General features: G+C 44.8%; 1 protein-coding gene across 1 annotated transcript in view; it reads left to right on the top strand.

The window, feature by feature from the left end:
- Positions 1 to 23,369, top strand: part of CFAP61 (cilia and flagella associated protein 61) — an 826,389-nt gene that overhangs the window by 331,228 nt on the left and 471,792 nt on the right. The gene's annotated exons all lie outside the window — the stretch shown is intronic.

Here is a 23,369-nt window from a genome sequence, read left to right as displayed (position 1 = left end):
TATGTTTTCCTGATTTTGCACCCACTCTTTGGATTCTGTGCTCTCAAGAGAGCAATCCGCTGCTGCCTTCTTTTGAAAAAAGCACTCAAGAAAGATCCTGCTCTCTTAAGGACAGTTTGTTCTTCACTTCTCCGTAAGCAAAGCATTTCAGAATTTAACACACACAGGAAAAAAAATCACAATTACAGAATTAAATGTCAGGAATAATTAACATATGGCCTTATGAAAATAGTTTGCTATTTTGAAGGTCTCTTACTAGAAATCTTCAAAATCCTATTTTATTCAGTTGTGTATTATGAACTTGACTACATGAGGCATTTCCTTTTTGATTCTTGAGAGGGACTGACATCTGAGAAATAATTCTATAAAAAACAACAACATTATGGGCATAATATTAGAAAAAATTATTCCATAGGGTTGTGTTTTCCATTTCAAAACAGTATTGGATAACCTTTTTAATGTTTACCTTAATATAATTGGATTTGAGAAAAATGTATACATTAAGAATGTACTCTCGTTTTTACGAGAAGGGCATAGTGACTCCCATCAGTTGTACATTTATTACTTTAAATTCCATAGAAGACATACATCACCACATAAGAAATACTGGAGCTGAATTAAATATTTATGCACTACCTATTTTCAAGATGTCTTTCAAAAAAGTACCCTTTCTGCTCTGCTTAATTTGTGAAAAGTGCATAGATCAGAGATGGCTAACTCCGGCCCTCAAGAACCACAAGCAGGCTAAATTTTCAGGATATCCATAATGAATATGCATGAGATAGATTTGCATATAATGGAAGCAGTTCATGCAAATTTCTCTCATGCCTATTTATTATGGATTTCCTGAAAACCAGGCCTGTTAGTGACTCCTGAGGACTGGAATTGGCTACCCCTGGCATAGATAAATCAATAATACTCTTTAATACCGGGCTTCTCAAACCTGTCCTAGGGACCCCACAGCCAGTCGGGGTTTCAGGATATCCACAATGAATATGCATGAGATAAATTTGCATATACCGAGTCTCCATGATATGCAAATGTATCTCATGCATATTCATTGTGGATATCCTGAAAACCCGACTGGCTGTGGGGTCCTCAGGACAGGTTTGAGAAGCCTTGCTTTAATAATTAAAGATTAAGGGAGAAATTTTCATTCTACTCACATAGCTGAAAATTCTGTGGATAGTCTTTGCACCAATTTTCAAAGGAAAAGCATACACATGCTTTTACTTTCAAAACTGCTTAAGAAAAAAAGTACCTGCCATGATTTGCACCTGCCCTTTTGGTGGATACTTTTTCTGACCAAAATTATATGTATAGAGGTAAATATTCAAAGAGCTGGTGAATTGCAAATTTATCCGTGTAAAGTTAAACAAACAAATAAATAAATAAATGCATGTAACTTTTCATAAATATTCAGTGGGACATACTCAGATAAGTCTATCACTGAATATATGCAGATAAAGTTACACACGTAACTTTACAAGGATAAAGTTAGAACATCTATTTTTCCAACTAGCCTTGTGCGCGTAACTTTATCTGGAGAGCACTTAAGATATGTGCTGCTCAGTACTTCTCCATCAATGTCCATTTTTGTCTCAATAAATTTTGTGCACACAAAAGTCAGTGGGAGAAAATATTTAAACATTGGGTTATATGCGGGTAGCTCTAAAAGTTACCTGCCCAAAGCTTTTCAATATTGACTTTGAAAATTAAAAGGTATGTACATAGTATTCTGCCCTGATCTAACCCCACCCAGGGAATGCCTCTACTACAATATAGGTTAAAGTATGTGGGTTATGGAACTATGTACTTCTACCTGCATGCAGGATGGTTAATTTTCAGTCTGCCTGTTTTCATGGATAAAATGCATTTTACTTCTGGAAATCCCTTTGAAGTTCTTCAAACTCTTCTTTGTAATTTCCTTTCAGCACTGGGAGCAGCTATATTTGGAATTTAAAATGTAGTGGAAATGCAATTTAATAATGACCTATCTATGGTGTGTGTCAGACACTGATAAGAGCTGTCAATCCACAGTCATCCTGTGGAAATGATGTGACTCCAGTGAAATCGATCAAGCTGACTATAGCCTACAGGAACAACCCTCAGAGCTCTACAGTGCATAATACATTCCCAGTTCTGGTATTTGTTTATCTGTCTCTTATGTTTTCTGCCGTAAACAAAGGATAAGGCAGGTTATAAATCTTTTAAAATAAATATAAATCTCATGAGAATAAGCTTCTATAGCAATCACTTTCACAAAAGAAATTCTTTTTTACCATTACTAACTCAGTAATGACTCTAATACTTCAATATACAGCCTGGAGGCAAAATATTCAATAGGTTTTCCATACTTACAAAAGGTTACAAGAAATGGTTTTCCCAGGACTTTGCTAGATAGCCATGAGATATATTTTCTAAAACAGGGCAACAAAATTATTTACAATAGAATAACCAGTTTAAGCATTCACACAGACTTATTTTATGAGATGCATACTTGTGTGGACTTAATAACTGTATAGAGAATAAGAAAAGCTATTTATAGTAATTACATAATCTTTACAATGAAATCTTCAAAAAAGCTAGCAATTTGAAAACCTGTTTACTTTCTCACCATCTGTGATTATTCTGTCATCCATCTGCTCTGTGCAATTATGTAATTATCAATATAAGGGAAGAATAGGTGATATAATTAACAAGAATAACTGATCCGCATTAAAAAATAAAAACGACATACATCTGTTGAATTGCTTTTTGTTTCTGCCCCTTCATTACTATTATTCATTCATTTTAGTGATTATATTCAAGCTAGTAGGTTTGCTGCACATAGCAACATCACTGTTTCTACTAATGCTCACAAAAGTCAAAAGCAACTATTCTAAAAATGCCATGGAAGCCCTCACAGCTTTACATTGATAGACTGAGAAGTACATTTTCCAAAGGTCTGCATAGCTGGTAGATGTCTAATATTGGAATACAGGGACCAGTTAGATACTGAAGCAAATTTTCAATGAGTTAGATGATTAAAAGTAGACATCCAATAAAGTGGACAGTTGAAAGGAATGTCCACAATAATGTGCACTAAGCTCATTTTCAGTATGTTCATCACAAACAAAATAATACACCAGGTATTTAAGGATCTAACTAGGAGCCCCATTTAGGCATCTGATGTGATATATGAAATTTTTTATGTTTAATATGGATTAAAAGCAGTCCTGTTTTCTCTGTGCATAAACTTAGTCAACTAAAATTGCACTTATGGCCTGACTCATCCAAGTCTTTTCCCATAAAGACAGAATGAGAGAATAGCCTCAATGAATCAGGCATAAAACAGCCTATTTTTGAAAATGAACCCCAGATTGTTATATTACTGAATTAATTTGGTACCATTCAGACTGCACGTTTGAAAAAAGTATTATAAGAACAGCCATACTGGGTCAGGTCGAGGATCCATCGAACCCAGTATCTTGTTTCCAACAGTGGCCAATCCAGGTCACAACACAAGTACCGGGCAGGATCCGAGATAGTAGATAGATTCCATGCTGCTAACGCCCAGGGATTAGTAGTGGCTTTCCCTAAGTCTACCTAGTAAATAACAGTTTATGGACTTTTCCTCCAAGAACTTGCCAAACTTTTTTTTTAAATCCAGCTGTGCTAACTGTCTTTAACACATCCTCCAGCAATGAATTCCAGGGCTTAATTGTTGAGTGTAAAAATATTTTCTCTGATTGTTTTAAATATGCTACTTACTAACTTCATGTAGTGTCCCTGAGTGTTTGTAGTTTTTGAAAAAGTAAACAACTGATTCGCATTTACCCTTTTTACTCCACTCATGATTTTATAGACCTCTCTCATATTCCCCCTCAGCTGTCTTTTCTACCCACTGAATAACCCTAACCTCTTTAATCTTTCCTTACAGGAGAGCCATTACATCCCCTTCATCATTTTGGTTGCCCTTCTTTATACTTTTTCCAGTTCAGCTATATCTTTCTTGAGATACAGTGACCAGAATTGTACACGGTACATGGAGTGATATATAGGTATTATGATTGCTGTGATAGTTCACTTGAATATGTAGAAATAAGGGTCAACATTCTAGATGGTGACTGAGTTGAAAACTGCTTTGTTCCTCAGTCCTGGACTTTACCTCTGAGCCTATTTCATTTCATTTCATTTTTATTTTCTTTTGTTTGTGTTAATAAGACATGGTCAACAGGTGGGTGACCCCAGATTTTCTGTATTCTGGGACTGCAGATGGCTCAGGAACCATGACCAGTTCATAGTGCAGTCATGGCAGGCTGTTTCTTCTTTCCTGGATGCATCCTTGTGGGTCCTGTGAGATGAAACAGTTTCAGCGGTGTCCCTGAGTGAGATATCTCTAAGTACTGAGGAGTGTGAACCATCTGCAAGGTCTATAGTGAGATCTGCCTTGGTGATATCTTTTAACACGGACACCACTCTTGCTGCTTCTATGTCTGTGCCAGCAAGAAGATTAGATGCCATGTGTAAGGAATATGGAATACTCCTTGTCTGGGACCACTTATCTACGGGGTCCCAAAAAGAATGCAGTCAGGATATATAAAACAAGAATTTATTTATAAAGGATTGAATTGACATACACACACAATCATCATATCACAAAGCAATGTAATAGACTAGATGCTTTACCAGCAGTACTTGTTTCAAGACCTTATGGGGCGGATTTTCATACTCCTCGAATAGGCCTACTTTTGTTTGCGCTCCAGGCGCAAACAAAAGTACGCTGGATTTTAGTAGATACGCGCGGAGCCGCGCGTATCTGCTAAAAACCTGGATCGGCGCGCGCAAGGCTATCGATTTTGTATAGCTGGCGCACGCCGAGCCGCGCAGCCTACCCCCGTTCCCTCCGAGGCCGCTCTGAAATCGGAGCGGCCTCGGAGGGAACTTCCTTTTGCCCTCCCCTCACCTTCCCCTCCCTTCCCCTACCTAACCCACCCACCCGGCCCTGTCTAAGCCCCCACCTTACCTTTGTCGGGGGATTTACGCCTCCCAGAGGGAGGCGTAAATCCCCGCGCGTCAGTGGGCCTCCTGCGCGCCGGGACGCGACCTGGGGGCGCGTCCGGAGGGCGTGGCCACGCCCCCGGGCCGCCCTGGGCCGTAGCCACACCCCCGGGCCCGCCCCCAGAACGCTCCCGACACGCCCCGAAAACGCCGCGCGGTTCGGACCCGCCCCCGACACGCCCCCTCCGAAAACCCCGGGACTTACGCGAGTCCCGGGGCTCTGAGCGCGCCGGTAGGCCTATGTAAAATAGGCTTACCGGCGCGCAGGGCCCTGCTCGCCTAAATCCGCCCGGTTTTGGGCGGATTTAGGCGAGCAGGGCTCTGAAAATCCGCCCCTATATTTATAAAGGATTGAATCGACATACACACACAATCATCATATCACAAAGCAATGTAATAGACTAGATGCTTCACCAGCAGTACTTGTTTCAAGACCTTACCGTCCGATTTCCTCAAGCCAAGAAGCCGGGGTTTGCCATCAGGAACGGATGCTGCGGGAATTCTTAACGTGCGTCCACGTTGCAGGATCTGCTTCTGACTTTGCCCAGGCTGCTCCCTGTATTTAACCAGGTGTGTTTGTGAAGAGGCTCATGATTACTAATCCCCAGGGGAGTGATAGAATTGTTACTGGAAGCTCGAGCTGGCTGCGTCAGCAGGATTGCACAAGGAGGCCACTCTTGTCAAACTGCTATTGCCCAGCACGTAACCTTCTTGCACAGTGCTTAGAATTTCCCCTTCAATCCACCCTTTAATCACGAGTCTCTAGCAAGCAATCCGGTCCGTACTGCGCCCGAACCATACGAAGGTGGGTTTGTTGCTTTAACATTTTGCGGACACGAAAGGCCAGGTAACAAGTACTGAGAGTGCATAAAGTGCAAACAACACAAAGCACTAGAATAGGGTGGAATAGCCAATTAAGCATTTGTCGGGCAGTGGGGTAATGACCAGTGAAGATATCCCACCATGAATGATGAGTATCAGACTGTGCTTGCAAATAGTTCAATGTTTGGTGAAAAAGATTTGCATTATCCGGTATCCAGTCGGCCATAAAGTTAATAGCGGTACTCATGTCCGTGCCGGCCCGAGCGACCTTACCCGCTAGTACTTCAACATCTATACTGTTAAGAACTCCAACACCTAGGCCAGCACTTCCTAAAAGAGTATCATACCATTCTCGCCTTTGCCTTCCAGTCCGGGGTATGGGGGAAAAAGATATATTAAAATACAATTTATGAACGGTTTTATAAAATACTACTGTAGCACAGGTTTCTGGTAGGGGAATTAATGATTGCTCCCGGAATCAGGGCTGGGACACCTGACTCATGATCCAATAGTATGTAAACGTTTCAGATGTACTATTTGTCTTGGATTCCATGCAGCCAAGTATCCAGGCCGGTTTGGAAACATTAATGATAGGTAATGAAACAGAAACATTGTCGCATTGGTATCGTAGTGCATGCTGAGTTCCCATAAAGCAAACATAATCAAAATTTTTACAAACATATTCTGTAGTGTTACTAAGCTCTAAAGTCGCGTTCGCATTATGTTGGTACAACCAAACATAGTGGTTGATATTGTTAAGAGATATAGTGTACGGAGTAATGTTCTCTATCGTAAAGTTCCATAAATTACAGTTGTCACAGGTTGCATTGCGGAATAACTTCCACGTCGTCTGATTTGATGCCTGGATCGTTGATAACAGTTTGTGGAATCCACCTTGCGCCGAAGAGGGTGTGTTTCCAACGGCCAGGGCCCATATCACCAGGAGGGCTAGCAGCTTCGGAACCTGTGTAGCACAAACATTTTATGGTATTATTCTCTGAGTTTGCATCGGATACTCGGCACTTGTATCCAATGATCAGCTCCTTCAGGAAGTACTGTGAGCACTGCATCCTTTCCAACTGCAAGGATTTCACCTTTTTCTGGACCTTTGTTATGAAAAAATATCCAGATTTTGGCTTCTGGATGAAATTTGGGGAGTACTTCCTTTAGCGAGGTGCTCCCGAAGGCGCCCACCCCTCTAGGAGTTTTGCTCGGAATTCCCTATCCCATAGGGGTGGATACATGTGGAATGATTATTAATTGTGTCATTTTGGTCTGTGCGGGAACATATAGTTCCTTGTTTTGTCAGATTGTGGAACAATACATATATCGATCCTCGGTAATCGGTATCAATAATGCCCCCAAGTATTATAATGCCTTGTTTGGCCCAACTGGATTTAATTTGCAACCAACCAAAATGTCCAGTGGGGATATTGCATCCTATTTGTAAATCATTTGTTTGGGGGAAAAATTACAGCTATAGGGTTTGTCAAATCATATCCTGCTGCTTCAAAACTATTACGTTGGGGGAGTTCAGCTTTCCCTTCTGCAGTTGACATGTGCATCAACGTGAAAAACCGTTACTTCTTTATCATGGTATATCTGCCAGATCTTTTGCCATAAGTCTGCTCCCCACATGGGTCGGTGATGTATTTTCCAATCATCCTGTTTCCATTTTGACATCCATAGTGTCAGCCCCATTTGACATCCATAGTGTCAGCCCCTTCATCACTACCCAGTTGGAGGAGGAATAGCCTAGTGGTAGAACAGTGTACTATGAACCAGGAGACCAGGGTTTGAGTCCCACTGTCACTCCTTGTGACCTTTGGCAAGTCACTTTACCCTCCATTGCCTCAGGTACAAAAACTTAGATTGTAAGCCCCCTGGGGATAGAGAAATATGTACAGTACCTGAATGTAAACTGGTGTGATATCTCAATTGAGATCAAATGTTGGTATATAAAAAATTAATAAATAAAATAAATAAGTGACATTGAGTGCCTGCACGATGTAGGGCTATGCATATAGTTCTGCAAACTGGCTAGATTTCCCTTTTCCTTCCTCATTATATACTTCGTTAGTGTGAGGGTTAAAAATAGCCGCTTTCCACATCCTCTCACTACCTTTCATTCTAGCTGATCCGTCTGTGAACCATGCATACTGTCTAGATTCTGGCGACAGTTGGTCAAATGGAACTCCTAGCTTTACGTGAGACGAAGGTAGGGTTAGTTTATCTAAACCATTTCCCTCTCCCTCGTTGGGAATATCTGCAATTTGTTCATGTAACATCGAGTGGCCCATTGGCCCATTTTTTGCTCTATCCTGAATATACTATTTCCATTTGACAACAGAAGCTTCTTGTGCATATCCAATTCTATGCGTATGGGGATTACTCTGCACCCATTGCATTATGGGAATCAGGGGACGCATTAACACATCATGACCCTGTGTTAATTGGTCAGTGTCAATTAGAGCCCAATAGCATGCTAACAACTGCTTTTCAAAGGCAGAGTACTGCGAAGCTGCATCTGGCAACTTTTTGTTCCAGAACCCTAACGGTACTCTTTTCCCATCCTGTTTTTGCCATAGACTCCAATCAGCATAACAGGAGTTAAATGACACTTGCAGTTCCACTGGGCCCTCCTTCAGAGGCCATAAATCTAGTGCAGTCTGAATAGCAACTTTCGCTTGGTCATATGCATCCTGTTGTTCTTTTCCCCATTCAAATGTCTCCTTTTTCCTCGTAACTCGATACAAGGGAGCTAATATCTGCCCCAAGTATGGAATATGCTGTCTCCAAAATCCATATAGCCCAATAAATTTCTGTGCTTCTTTCTGAGTGCGTGGCGGGGTAAATAACAACACTTTATCTTTAGCTTTCGGCAAGATTTCTCGTTTTCTCTCTGACCATTGTATTCCCAAAAATGTTACCATGTTACTAGGTCCTTGTATTTTATTTTTATTAATCTTCCATCCCTTTTGTTCCATTGTTTCAACAACTTGCGCTAACACCTTTGCTACCTGTTCTTCAGTTTCTCCTTGCACAAGTATATTGTCTATGTAATGTGTCAGCTGCACCGGTGGCGGACAGGCGTACGTCTCCAGGCCCTCTGCCACTTTCCTATGACATATCGTGAGGCTATGTAAGTATCCCTGTGGTAGCCTTGTAAACGTGTACTGACTCCCTTCCCAGGTAAACGCAAATTGTTCCTGATTTTCCTTGCAAATGGGTATAGTAAAGAAAGCATTTGCGAAATCAGTTACTGCATACCACCTCCCAGGGTGTGTTTGAATCTTTTCTACCAGAGTAATTATGTCTGGAACTGCTGCGGTTAAAGGGGCAGTGTTCTTATTCAGAGCCCTGTAATCTACGGTCATTCTCCAGGAGCCATCCGGCTTTTTTACGGGCCAGATGGGATTGTTCCAGCCACTTATAGTGGGGATAATTACCCCTGCATCCTGTAAGTCTTTTATTGTCTCGGTGATCTCTTTGTGTCCTCCCGGTATTCTATATTGTTTTTGACATACCGGTCCTGTTGTTACAGGTAACTTAATGGGGGGCCCTACGGTTCTGCCCACCGTTACTGGGTGGGATAGGTAGGTAGGTCGATTTTGTTCAAATGCTACTTTATGAACAGGGGCTCGTCCAAATGTCATAAGCCCACACGTAGTGTTTAACTTCAACCCCTGTAACAAATCCATCCCAATTATGTATTCCTTAATAGGCACAATTACTACTTTGGCATGCGGAATTTTATATCCTCCCACTATTAGGGATAATATAGTCCGTTTACCTACCACCATCTTTCTTCCTAGACCTGCCAATTCCACCTTCTTCCCTCCATGTTTACGTGGGTTTCCATATATTAGGGTGGCCTCCGCCCCCGTGTCTACCAGTGCCATTACTTGCTGTACCCCATTACGCCATTGTATCTCCAGCCCTATGTGAGGGCGGTTATCAGTAGTAATGGCAGCGATATGGGGGGTTTGGCCACTTCAGTGGCATAGCGAGGGGTGGGCGGGGTGGGCGGCCGCCCCGGGCGCCGGGTCTAAGGGGGCGCCAAAAAGCTATTTAAATAAAAAAAGAAATCGGGCCGTGGGAGTTTTTTGCCGGTCCGTGGCGCCGCCAAGCACCAGCAGGTGTGTCGCGCGCTCCCGGTCTCTCCCGCTGCCGTTGCCGCCGGGCTGTCAGCACGTTCAAGCTCAGTGGGAATGGCAGCGGTGCTAGAAGAAGCTGTGGCACCTGTGGCTGGCCTTTTCTTCTTCCCGCGCCTGCCCCCCCCCCCTCCCGTGACCCGGAACAGGAAGTGATACGCAGTGCGCGTGACAGAGAAAGAGCCGTGCCGCGTGATAAAGTAGCAGCGGCGGCTGCAGCATCGGTCCCCGAGCAATTGAAGCAGCCGGTAATCGAGAAAGGAGTCAGCAGCATGAGCCTCCCGCGGCCGATGGGATTCTTCTTTCTTGGCCTGCGGGGGCTGCTGCAGCTCCCATTTGTGTTCCGGGGGAGGGGAGAGGAAGTGAGTGAGAGAAAGAGAGAGAAGCAGCCAGCCAGCCTGTGTGTGATTGACTGGTCAGAGAGCTGATGTGTGTGTGTATGTGAGAGACAATGAAAGTGATTGCTCAGGGAGATGACTGATGTGTATGTGAGAGTGTGAGACATTAGTCAGGGAGGTGACTGATGTGTGTGTTTGTGTGTGTGTGTGTGTGTGTGTGTGTGTGAGAGAGAAAAAGCATGGAAGTGAGAAGTCTGGGTATGTGGGAAAGCATGGGCGTAAGAAGCCTGGTGTTGTGGGGGTGAAAAAAAGCATGGGAGTGAGAAACCTGGGTGAGTGTGCATGCATGAGAGAGAGAGACTGCTTGGTAAGGTGACGGTGTGTATGAGAGAAAAAGACTGGTGTGTGTGAATGTGAAAGAATGTGATTCAGGGAATGAGAAGCCTGTGCACGTGGAGAGTGAGCATGGAAATGAGAGAGACTGGTGTGTATGTAACAGAGAGAAAGTGATTATGGGAATGAGAAGCCTGTGCACGTGAAGAGTGAGCATGGGAGTGAGAAACCTGGGTGTGTGTGAGACACATCATGGGAGGGAGAAGCCTGTATATCTGAAAGAGAACATGGGAGTGAGAGACTGGTGAGTGTGTGTGTGTGTGTGTGTGTGTGAGAGAAAGAAAGTGATTATGGGAATGAGAAGCCTGTGCATGTGGAGAGAACAAGCATGGGAGTGAGAGACTGGTGAGTAAGTGTGTGTGTGTGTGTGAGAGAGAGACAGAGAAAGTGATTATGAGAGTGAGAAGCCCATATATGTAAGTAGAACACGGGAGTGGGAAGCCTGTGTGTGTGTGTATGGCATGAGAGAAACTGTTCGGGAAGGTGACTGGTGTGTGTGTGCCAAAGACTGTTTGGGAGATGATTGGTGTGTGAGAGACAGAAACTGGTCATGGGGGCATGACTGGTATGGTGTGTGTGTGAGAGACATGGGCACTAAGGAAGAGGACCATAAGTATAGAGCTTAGCTTCTACTGCTGCTTCTGGTGTGTGCCATGGCCTGCAGGGAAGGGGAGTAGGAGAGCTGCTGGAGGGGGTAAGTAAAGGTAGCTTTTAAAGTTTATTTTTCTTGATTGACTGCCATTTTAATTGTGTGATGTCTGCTTTTTTAAAATATTTTATTGGTGTTTGGAGAATGTTTAATAGTTTTTATGAGTTTTTAATTGTTGGATGTTATTCTGTTCATAGTTTATGTGCATTACTACAGATCCTGGGAGTATGTTAAACCAGTAATAGTAATACTATAATACTGTGGGGGGTACCTGGTCAGCAAGGCTAGGTCTGCTTGTACCCGGTGGCTTGCTGGGATTTGTAGTTCTTGTTTTCTTGGCGATAAGCAGAACCAGGCCTGGCTCCCTCGTACATCGGGAAGTCGCAGTTCCTGGGGTTTGCCGATCTGTTATTGCTTTGTTCATCCGCTCCAACTAGCTCACTGAATAGCTTGCCAGAGTTGACCTCAGAAGGTGTTTATATTTTTGTAATAAAAACCGTGCACTTTCTCTTACAACTACACTTCGTCATTTTGAAACACTTGTTCTGCTCTACATCAGGGTGGTGACTAAATAGCGCGCTTTCCAAGAAAGATCAATGCAGCAACTTTGGTGCTTTCATCATGTAAATTACCTAGGTAGAAAGAAATATTAGTAGTTATAGTAAATACTGTACAGTATGAATCAGAGCAGGGGCTAAGTTCTTGCATTGACTTGCAATGTTACCGTCAATTTTTACGCAAGATGCAAATCATTGATGGAGGGAGGGGGCGCCGAAGAAGTCTCTTGCCCCGGGCGCCAAATTGTCTAGCTACGCCACTGGGCCACTTTCCTATTGTGCCCAGGATAGATCAGGATATAATCTAGAATCCTGTGCGCTAGGTGTCGCTCTAGGGGAAAACAGGTTGGTCGAATTTGTCTCCTTTCCTTTGCAATAATTGATTCACTTTTTGTAACAGTACCTGAGTCAGTTCTTTGTCTTCTCCGCCCTTTTCTGTATATACCTTTTTCTGCCTCCCCTTACATTTTTGCAAGTACAATTTATACATTTCCTTGGTGGGGATACCATCAATTTTTTCCTTTGCCACCCCCGCGGCTATCAGAGCTGCAAACATATCTCGTCGAGATATTCGTGCCTCAGTGTCTCAATTTCGTAAATCACGGAACCCCTTTTGGGCCCCCTCGCTTCTTTCACTTCTTTCACTCCTTTGAGTGCCCTTACCTCCCACATCATATATTTCCAAATCCTGTACCTCCCGAATCGAGACAATTAAGTCTCCAATAGTTTTCCCAGCGTTATTAATAAGCAAAGTCATCATTATAGATTTATAGGTGGGGGATACATTTTTCATAATCTCTGCACGGGCAGTTCCAGGCAACTTTAATTTTAAGAAGTCACCCGCTAAATCCCCCATAGACCACACTTGCATGGTCAATTCCTTAATACGTTGTATAATATCCCTGATAGTATTCAGGGTACGATTGCTCTGTGGCCAATCGGTGATGGTAGCATATCTCCGCTTGGTAGAGGCAGAGATGGCATCGAATAATGTAGTCATCTGCCCCCCTTGCTATCCTAGCTTGCGTAAGGCTGCCGTACCTCTGGGTCAGTACTGATCATAGTAAATCATTTAACATCAGCCTGGTCTACGTTAATATCTCCTGCGCCAGACTCATATAAGCCTTACTAGCCATCTATCAATCGCCTCATTGGGCTTTTGTCCCATTCGTTCTAATATCTTGCTAATTTCGGGCTGAGAGAAATCTTCCATTACTTGTGTGCCTTCTTGCTCCACTACCTGTCCATCACTTTGCTGTAAAACGCGCCTCCGGACAATGGGACATGTTTGTTCTACGGGAGGCGGTTCTGCAGCAGCCTCAGATTCACTGTCCGTAGAATCCCATATATCTCCGTCCCATATCTCCGGATCCCAGTCTGACTTTGTAATACACGCTCGTATTTTAGTATGATTTATTTTTCCCTTACGTTTCCTATATTTGTGTTGAGCCACCCTTACAGCGGCCCTTTCAGCAATAGACGGAAAGTGCTCTGCCTTTTGCTTGTAAGTTTCTAGATGACATCATAACATCACATTATCTTTTAGCAAGTCATCTAGTTCTTTTTCTATCCCGGCTATTCGTTCTTGTAGTACGCCTTTTTGTTCGTGGCAGGTTCGGTAGCCAGATAGAATTACCCATCCCCGTCTCCCAATACATCCCAGCTCTCTTCCTACTACCACCGGTATTTTTTGTAACTGATTTACAATATCTAGTGGCTTACTTCCTGTATCCCATGTTTCCACTAGTTCGGTATTTGTTGCCCATTCCTGAGCGAGTACTTTGTATGGCATTTTTTTCCCAGCCGGGAATCGCCAAATCAACCGGACCAGCCGGTTCACTTTTGTCTTTGTTATTTTTCTTTTTAAATATAGACATCCTGCTGACAGCGCCAAATGTAAGGAATATGGAATACTCCTTGTCTGGGACCACTTATCTACGGGTCCCAAAAAGAATGCAGTCAGGATAAATAAAACAAGAATTTATTTATAAAGGATTGAATCGACATACACACACAATCATCATATCACAAAGCAATGTAATAGACTAGATGCTTCACCAGCAGTACTTGTTTCAAGACCTTACCGTCCGATTTCCTCAAGCCGAGAAGCCGGGGCTGCCATCAGGAATGGATGCTGCGGGAATTCTTAACGTGTGTCCACATTGCAGGATCTGCTTCTGACTTTGCCCAGGCTGCTCTCTGTATTTAACCAGGTGTGTTTGCGAAGAGGCTCGTGATTACTAATCCCCAGGGGAGTGATAGAATTGTTACTGGAAGCTCGAGCTGGCTGCGTCAGCAGGATTGCACAAGGAGGCCACTCTTGTCAAACTGCTATTGCCCAGCATGTAGCCTTCTTGCACAGTGCTTAGAATGTCCCCTTCACCATGGGTGCTGGAGGACCAGTATTGGGGGCCAAAGTCCTGTGGGGAAAGGCCAAGGCAATAAAAGGACAGTACTGAATGGGAAAACATAGATCTCAAAAGCTAGTCATAGATGTTTTGAATTAGTCCAATAAAAAGGGGTAGCCTACAAACTGTTGAACTTTATTTCTAGACTATATACTGATACATATATAACACGCCAGATTGCATTGCTGGTACCCATAGGCAGTGCAAGCGGAGGGGCAGGTGTCCATTCCTTGCTCTTACCAACAATGGTGCCTTCCCAATCCCACAGCAGCAGCAATCTAAAATAGGAAATTCAGCATGGGGCCTGCAGCCAGCTGCTGTACGCTGAAAGCCCTGGCCCCTACTCCCACATGGGCTTCTGTTACTGTGGAAACCCACAGGAGAGGCAGAGCCTTGAGCATGCAGCAGCTGGTTGCAGACCCCGTGCTGAATTTCATCTTTAGATTGCTGCTTCCGCCACCACAAGATCAGGACAGCACTATTATAGGTAAGCAGTTCAGAAGCAGGCCTGGACAGAGGTATGCTACAGTTACTACTGCTGCTTCAAATCCTGTACTTGTTCTAAGTACGACTTTCAGTGCAGATAGAACTGCCAGGCAACCTAAGCCTCTAGCAGGCCATATAGTGTCCAAACAAACATTGTGGTAACATTGTGGTAACACACCTGACCTGACCTACCCACATGCTTTACAAGACAGCATGTGGGTAGGTGTGGCTAGGTGGGATTGCTGGCAATGCACATTAATGCATGTTAAAATGATCTAGTTAGTGACAAAAATTATTTCATATATAAATGATCAACAGCTCTGGAGGTACAATTAATCAATGTTAAAGTGTCTGCAAAAGTGTTTCCATTGTTTAGTGTACTTTGATTTGGTCCGCAGTAATACTTAATGAGCTGTTTTGCATTTGCAGTACCCCTTTTTCCAATTTCCATATTTTTCCAAGGAAATGTTAACAGAGATAAACTATCATGTGTTTACATATTGCAACAAGTGCTGTCAGTTTAGCACATCTTCAAATCCCATATTATTTACTGTAGTGTCTAAAATGCACTACTACATTAGCGCAGTTTAGTAAATAGACCTTGATATGCAGGCCAGGATTTAGCATAGGCAACTGCCTCTGGCTCCAGCACCTATCAAAATTTCCTTTTTAGCTAGGAAAGGGGCTGCTGTGAAATGTCCTTTCCAAATGGGGGCCCTGTAGGTGTTTGGTGCTGAGGGTCTTATCCCAAAGGAGACCCACTCATGAGAGGTCTGCTGTCCTGTCCGGGCTGAAAAAGAAGAAGCAGGTTTCCAGACCAGATTTGGATCGGGAGTCTGAAACTTCATGTGAGGACATGGAGGGGAATCCTTTAGAGCAGGGGTAGAAAACTGGTGGGGAGCAGGCAATTCCCAGGGGTAGTTTGAACAATCCTGAAGGTAGTACCCAATCGAGGAAGAAAAATATGGCTACATTGTCAAGTCTCGGTACCATGAAGGCACTCCAAGCTCATCAGGTAGGAGCTGCTAAAGTGTACTTAACATCATTACAAGCATGCCATGGCTTAGCCATGGGTCTTTTTCAGTGGGCTGGGGAGAGGAGCTGCTTCTGCTGTGGCGGGCCTAGGAAGGGGGGAGCCTCATACTCTGTGGCAGAATTGGACATGGGAGGAGCCACTGTGGTGTTTCATAACCCAGAAAGACCTTGCTATCCTCAGGCCTCATCTTGGGAGGAATTCCTACTGTTGCCAGGTCCCTACTCAGTGACAGAGATCACAGCTCTTGTCTGCCTGGGGGAAAAGAAATGGTGAGGTAGGGGAGGATAATGGATTAAGAGGCCAGAGTGAATAAGGAATTGCATGGGAAAGAGGGAGAAGGTGGGAAGAGAGGATAAAGGCAGAATGTATAAAACAAAATAAGCAAATCAAAACATGAGAAAATAAAGATGAGCAAACTAAGAAAAATACAAAAATAAAGAGAAAAATAGGAAACATCACTGAAAACAATAAAAATGCAAAAAACAAAAAACTTGAGCAGGGTGGCATGGAGTTTAATTCAGCTCCTAAAAATTTTTGACTGGCACCTAAGTTTTTGAAACATTTCCAGCCCTTACCATTATGATGTCTGGCCTATGTTTCTAGATGTGATGTGGAGTGGGTATGTCTGTCTGGTGTACTTTTATCTGTTTGTGTGGTCTATTTCTTTGTTTGTAACGAGGTCTGCCTGCCTGTCTTTCTCTCTCTCTCTGTCTGAGTGTAATGTGTCCATGCCTGTAACTTTGTCTGTGGTGTGTCTATCTTCTGTCTGGGAGTGATATGTCTGTGGTTTTCTGTCTAGGTGTGGTATGTCTGTGTCTCTGTGCCTGACTGAGTTTTGGGTTTCTGCCTTTCTGTGAGGTGTCTATGTCTGGGTTTAGGGTGTGTTTATCTCTCTGTGTCTGTTTGGTTATTGGGTAACTATGTCTGTCTATGTGTAGGATCTCTGTGTCTGTCTGTTTGGGTGTTTTGCTCTCTGTCAGTCTGGGTGTTGGTTGTCTGTGTCTATCTGCAAGCGAGGTATCTGCATCTGTGCCCATGTGTGCACGTATGTGTGAACTTACTCCTGTCAGCAACTTGAAGAGAAACAAAATGAGGGATTTGAGATGTTGGAATCTGCCTCCCGTCTTAAAATGAAGAACAATGGGGCCTTAACATTCACTCTTGTCATCATCAAATCCAACTGAAGAATCCTTGAAGTTGCCTTGATTAAAGACATTGCTTCCTGTGCCAGCTCCCACTCTTTAGTGTCCAAAGTGTACTTGTTGAGAAAATCAGCTTACATATTCTCCACCCCGGCCACATGAGATGCCACCAAGATCTGTAGATGTCACTCCACCCAACAGAACAACATTGTCACCTCCAATGAAACAGCCAGGCTCTTGGCGAACCTTTGTACAGAAATGTTGATCTACAGTATATAAATTAAATATAAATAAATTATGTATGTATAAATAAAATTTGTCATTTGTTGCACCTGAGGAATCTGAGACTCTGCTATTAACTGTCCCAACCTTGGCCTTGAGAGATTCTACTGTACCTTGTTCCTCCTTGGCCTCTGATAGGCAGGGAAGTCAGGTGCATAGAAAAACATTGAGACAGGGTGAACCTGGTGGCTTTGGAGTGACCCAGGCAACCATGGTTTTCGGAACTGGTGAATCTCATATTAGACGGGCCCTTAAGGCTCGGGCATTTTACTAGGCTGCGGCATCAAGGTCTGATTTTATTGAGTGGGTAGATTGTTTTTGTCTCCCAGCCTGGCTTTTGAGAGGAGAAGGTTGAGAATTAAGGGTTATACAGAGGAAGACATTATAACCTTTCTCCAAGCTAGGAAACCCTTGACTTCCCTTGAATACATGTGGATTTGGAAGGTGTTCGAGGCCTAGTGTCAAGAGGCAGGGATCGTCCCACTTCAGGTCTCAGTTTCTTGGATTCTTTCTTTTTTACAGAGAGGATTAGAGAAATGTCTTGCCCTGAACTCTCTTAAAGTGCAAGATGCGGCATTGGCCTGTTTCAGAGGGAAAGTTCATAAGACTTCATAGGCTTCTCATCCAAAGGTAGCAAGACTTCTCAAGGAAGTTCAGCGATTGCATCCTCCATTTCAGTTGGTTGCCTGTCATGGGATCTTAATTTGTTTCTGAGGGCCTATGTAACACTTTTGAATCGATGAAAATCTTACCTTGAAGGCGGTCTTTTTGGTGGCTGTTTGTATGGTAAAATGCCTTTTGGAGTTATAGACTTTGTTGTGTAGGGATCTCTTTCTTCATTTTTTGGAGAAGGAGGGTTTCCATTAGAATAGTTTCTTCCTTTTTGCCAAAGGTGGTTTCTTCAATCTACTTGAGTCAATCTGTGGAATTGCCTGTTTTTCAGAAGTTGGCATCTTCTCCCCATGCCAAGGAGCTTCATGTTTTGGATGTACCCAGTGCTGTCCTGAGGTATTTATTTATATTTGCATTATTTCTATACTGCTTTATTAAGCAATCAAGGCGGTTCACACCTATTAAATACATAATTAAAAACAACACAAATACAAAAAATCAATTACTCTTATCAGAGTGCTAATACATACAATTTTAACATTCCAGATTTAAAGACTTTCCAAAGAACGTTTTGATCTACATATTCAATATATGTCACTTTTCTAAGTGTATTGTTATTATGGGGGAATAGGTTCATCAAAAGCTTGCTTGAACAGCCAAGTTTTTAACATTTTTTAAAGGCCTTAACATTCCAGTTTATCCCTATCAATTAAAAAGCAGAATGAAAATACAAACAAAAAACACACTTTGAAATGTTTGTATGTTAATGCCAGAAGTCTAAGAAGTAAGATGAGAGAATTAGAATGTATAGCAGTGAGAGATGACATAGACTTAATTGGCATCTCAGAGACATGGTGGAAGGAGGATAACCAATGGGACAGTGCTATACTGGGGTACAAATTATATCGCAATGATAGAGAGGAGCATCCGGGAGGCGGTGTGGTGCTTTATGTCTGGGATGGCATGGAGTCCAACAGGATAAACATCTTGCATGAGACTAAATGCACAATTGAATCTTTATGGGTAGAAATCCCTTGTGTGTTGGGGAAGAGTATAGTGATAGTATATTATTGTTCACCTGGCCAAGATGGTGAGACGGACAGTAAAATGCTAAAAGAAATTAGGGAAGCTAACCAAATTGGTAGTGCAGTAATAATGGGAGATTTCAATTACCAACCGAAACAGGTGCAAGAATACACTTAGGCAATCCACCGTATTTCAAATACAAATATTCTTTAATGAAAAGTCTTTCACTCAATGTAATCGGCAACTCCACAAAGCTTGCAAGAAATGTTTATATGAGTCCCCCACAAATATTCTTTAATGAAAAGTCTTTCACTCAATGTAATCGGCAACTCCACAAAGCTTGCAAGAAATGTTTATATGAGTCCCCCGACACGGGTCTGTGTTTCGCTTTGTCGCTGCATCGGGAGGGACCACAAGTATATATTTCAATCTTTCAAACCACCTTCCCCTCCCTTCCCCTACCTAACCCACCCCCCCGGCCCTATCTAAACCCCCCCTTACCTTTGTCAGCTTTCAGCAGGCGTAACTTTGCGCGTGTCACCAGCAGCCCCGCTCCGTCCTCCAGTCCCGGGGGCTGGTCCGGAGGCCTCGACCACGCCCCCGGGCCGGCACCACGCCCCCGGGCCCGCCCCCGAAACGGCGCGGCACGCCCCCAAAACATCGCGTCATTTCGGGAACGCCCCGGACACGCCCCCTCCCTCCCCTTTTCGAAAGCACCGGGACTTACGCGCGTCCCAGGGCTTTACGCGCGCCGGCGGCCTATGCAAAATAGGCGTGCCGGCGTGCGCGGGCCTTTTAAAATCCGCCCCTCAGTGAACAATTAAATTCTGGAATTTGTTGCCAGGGGATGTGGTTAGTCAGTTAGTGTAGCTGGGTTTAAAAAAGGTTTGTATAATTTCTTGGAGGAGAAGTCCATTACCTGCTATTAATTAAGTTGACTTAGAAAATAGCCACTGCTATTAGTAGCATCAGTAGCATGGGATAAACTTAGTTTTTGGGTACTTGCCAGGTTCTTATGACCTGGATTGGCCACTGTTGGAAACAGGATGCTGGGCTTGATGGACCCTTGGTCTGACCCAGTATAGCATGTTCTTATGTTCTCATATTTTCAAACTTTGAGAGTTAATGCAAAGTTCGCAGGTAAAAGTACTCATGTACTTTGAAAATGGTACCCTCAGTGTGGATTTTCAGTCTCCTATGTGGGCATAATTTTATTACATACATAAATATTTGCTCATAATGTTGTGGGAATCTCAGTTTAGTGGACCCTTGGACTGACCTGCTGGAGACTAGGAAGAGATGGACAATGTCTCTGATGAACAGCAGGCCGGGAGGCAGATGTTCAGGCAGGACGTAGATACTCTTCACCCTGGAAGCTGGTGCTCCCCTGGGAGGAGCCTGTAGGAGCCCAACCGCTGGGATTTAGGTGGCTTCACCCTTGGAAGCCGAAGCCCTCCCGGGAGGAGCCCCTAGGGGCCCGGCCGCTGGGACTTAGGCGGGTTGTGGTTCAGGATAGGTAACTGGAACCAGACTAGGACAGTAGTGATACTATAACTGGGTACGGGTTCTGGAACCAGGTAGGAACTGTAGCAGGACTCGGGTACTGGAACCAGGCAGGAACTGTAGCAAGATTCGGGTACTGGAACCTGGCAGGTACGGTAGCAAGCAGGCAGGAACCAAGCAGGTACTGTAGCAGGAACGGAGCGATGTAACCAAGCAGGTCACTCCGGGGCGCAACGCAACAGGAAACCAGAATGCTAACCCTTTGCAAGGTAAAGGCTGGATGGCCGCAGCCGGCTTATCAAGGCCGCGGTGTCTGACGTCAGGTATTGGGTGGAGTCGGCACTGGCGGGAAACGGGCTACAAAGGCGCCCAAGTGGTGCGCGCGCGCGCCTAGAGCAGGGCGTCCACCGGCACCTTCACGGCGGCGCTGCCCCAGCAGGGGCGCTGCCAAACAGGCCACAAGCCAGAACTCCAGAGGTGGGAGCAGGTCCAGGAATCAAGAGGTAAGGGCCTGGCCGCAGTGCTCGCTGCCAGGACCGCAACAGTACCTCCCCTCTTACGCCCTCGCTTAGCTGGTCCGGGTTTACTAGGGTGATCCAAATGAAACTGCCGCAATAAGTCCTTGTCGAGGATATTATGGGCCGGTTCCCACGAGTTGTCCTCTGGTCCGCACCCCTCCCAGGCAAGCAAGTATTCCCATCGACATTGATGGAACCGAACATCCAAAACTTCACGTACTTGATACGTAACCTCGTCCGGTATGAAGGGTCCGAGGGTTTCAGGAGCCTTGGAGTGGTATCTGGACAACACAAGAGGCTTCAACAATGACACATGGAACACATCATGTATGCGCATGGAGGAGGGTAGGCGTAGACGGTATGAGACCGCTCCCACTCGTTCGGCGACTCGGAAAGGTCCACAGAATTTCGGAGGTAGTCTTCGAGAGGGAATACGTAACTGTAGATTTCTGGTGCTAAGCCAGACACGGTCTCCTGGGAGGAAGGTAGGTGCTGGCTGAAGATGCCTATCCGCCCACTTCTTGGTGGACAGGGCAGCTTTACGAATCTTTTCCTGGGTAGAGCTCCACAAGGCATGGAGCTGGCGAGTAGAGAGTTGCACTGCCGGGAGTGCACTAGGTTCAGGCGAAGGCAGGGGCAGTCGAAGTTACTTCCCATAAACAATGAGGAATGGGGAGCTTCTCGTAGCAGCATGCGTGTGATTATTATACGAGAACTCCGCCCAAGGGAGTAGCTTGGCCCAGTTATCCTGTCGTTCATTCACAAAGACACGGAGAAACGTCTTCAGGGTTCGATTGGTTTGTTCCGTTTGCCCATTGCTCTGAGGATGGAATGCAGACGAAAGACTAAGTTGCACATTAAAGCGCTTACATAGAGCTTTTCAATAGCGAGCTGTAAACTGTGGTCCTCGATCGGAGACGATATCCTGTGGCAGACCGTGAAATCTAAAGATGTGCTGGGCGAACAGGCCAGCTAGGTCAGGGGCAGAAGGAAGCTTTGGCAAGGGAACGAAGTGCGCCATCTTGGAAAATTGGTCCACAGTTATCCAGATGACTGAATTACCTCCTGAGACAGGAAGATCCACGACGAAATCAGTGGAGATATGTGTCCAAGGCTCCACCGGGATGGGCAATGGTTGCAACAAGCCCCTGGGCTTCCCAAGGAGCGGCTTTTGAACCGCACAAGTAGGGCATGAGCCCACAAAAGCTTGGACATCTTGTCTCACCATTGGCCACCAGTAGAAACGGTTTAACAATTCTAATGTCCCTTTCCAGCCAGCATGGCCCCCAGTGAGGGAGTCATGGGCCCAAGCGAGGACTGCTCTCCTGGAGCGACACGGGACGACGGTCTTCTCTTGAGAGGACACCAAGGTTGCAGCAAGACTTACTTTTTCAGGGTCTAAGATATACTGAGGTGTATCAGGGGTCTCTTCGACCTCAGAAGAGCGTGAGAGCGCGTCAGCTCGAACATTCTTAGAGCCAGGTTGGTAGCGTAAGGTAAAGTCAAACCAATCAAAAAACAGTGACCAAAGGGCTTGTCTTGGATTCAGGCGTTGGGCTTGCTTCCAGAATGCTAGGTTTTTGTGATCGGTGTAAATCGTGACCGGGTGGTTGGCTCCCTCCAACCACTGTCTCCATTCTTCCTGGGCAAGTTTCACGGCTAGGAACTCTTTGTCACCTGCACAGTAGTTGCTCTCAGCCGGGGAGAATTTCTTTGAGAAATATGAACAGGGCAACAGCTGTCCCGAATCAGAATACTGGCTCAATATGGCCCCCACGGCCACATTGGAGGCATCAACCTCCACCACAAAGGGCTGGCTGGGATCCGGATGACGAAGGCAGGTGTCTAGTAAGAAGGCTTCCTTGAGGGCCTCAAAAGCTTGACAGGCAGAAGGAGGCCAATCCACTGTGTTAGCCCCTTTTCGGGTGAGGGCAGTTAACGGAGCCACAATACGGGAGTAGTTGGGGATAAAGTGACGGTAGAAGTTAGAAAAGCCGAGGAAGCGTTGCAATGCTTTAAGACCCCTGGGCCGGGGCCAATTCTTAATAGCCGTCACTTTCTCAGGATCCATTAGAAAGCCTGCTGCAGAGACTATGTAGCCTAGGAACGGCAGGGAGGTCTTCTCAAAACTGCACTTTTCCAGTTTCGCGTATAGACCATGCTCCCCCAGTTTCGCGTATAGACCATGCTCCCTAAGTATCTGGAGCACTTGGCGACATGTTGATAGTGTGACGGCAGGTCCTGGGAGTAGACTAACACGTCATCAAGGTAAACAATTACACAGATGTTCAGAAGGTCCCCCAACACCTCATTCATCAGGTGCTGGAAAACCGCCGGGGCATTACATAAGCCGAAAGGCATCACGAGGTACTCGCGGCCAGGACCGCCACACATAAAAGA

The sequence above is a fragment of the Rhinatrema bivittatum genome, chromosome 3 (assembly GCF_901001135.1).
Source record: "Rhinatrema bivittatum chromosome 3, aRhiBiv1.1, whole genome shotgun sequence".
Lineage (NCBI taxonomy): Eukaryota > Metazoa > Chordata > Amphibia > Gymnophiona > Rhinatrematidae > Rhinatrema > Rhinatrema bivittatum.
Note: the sequence above shows the minus strand (reverse complement) of the source record. Positions and strands in the feature narration are given on the sequence as shown.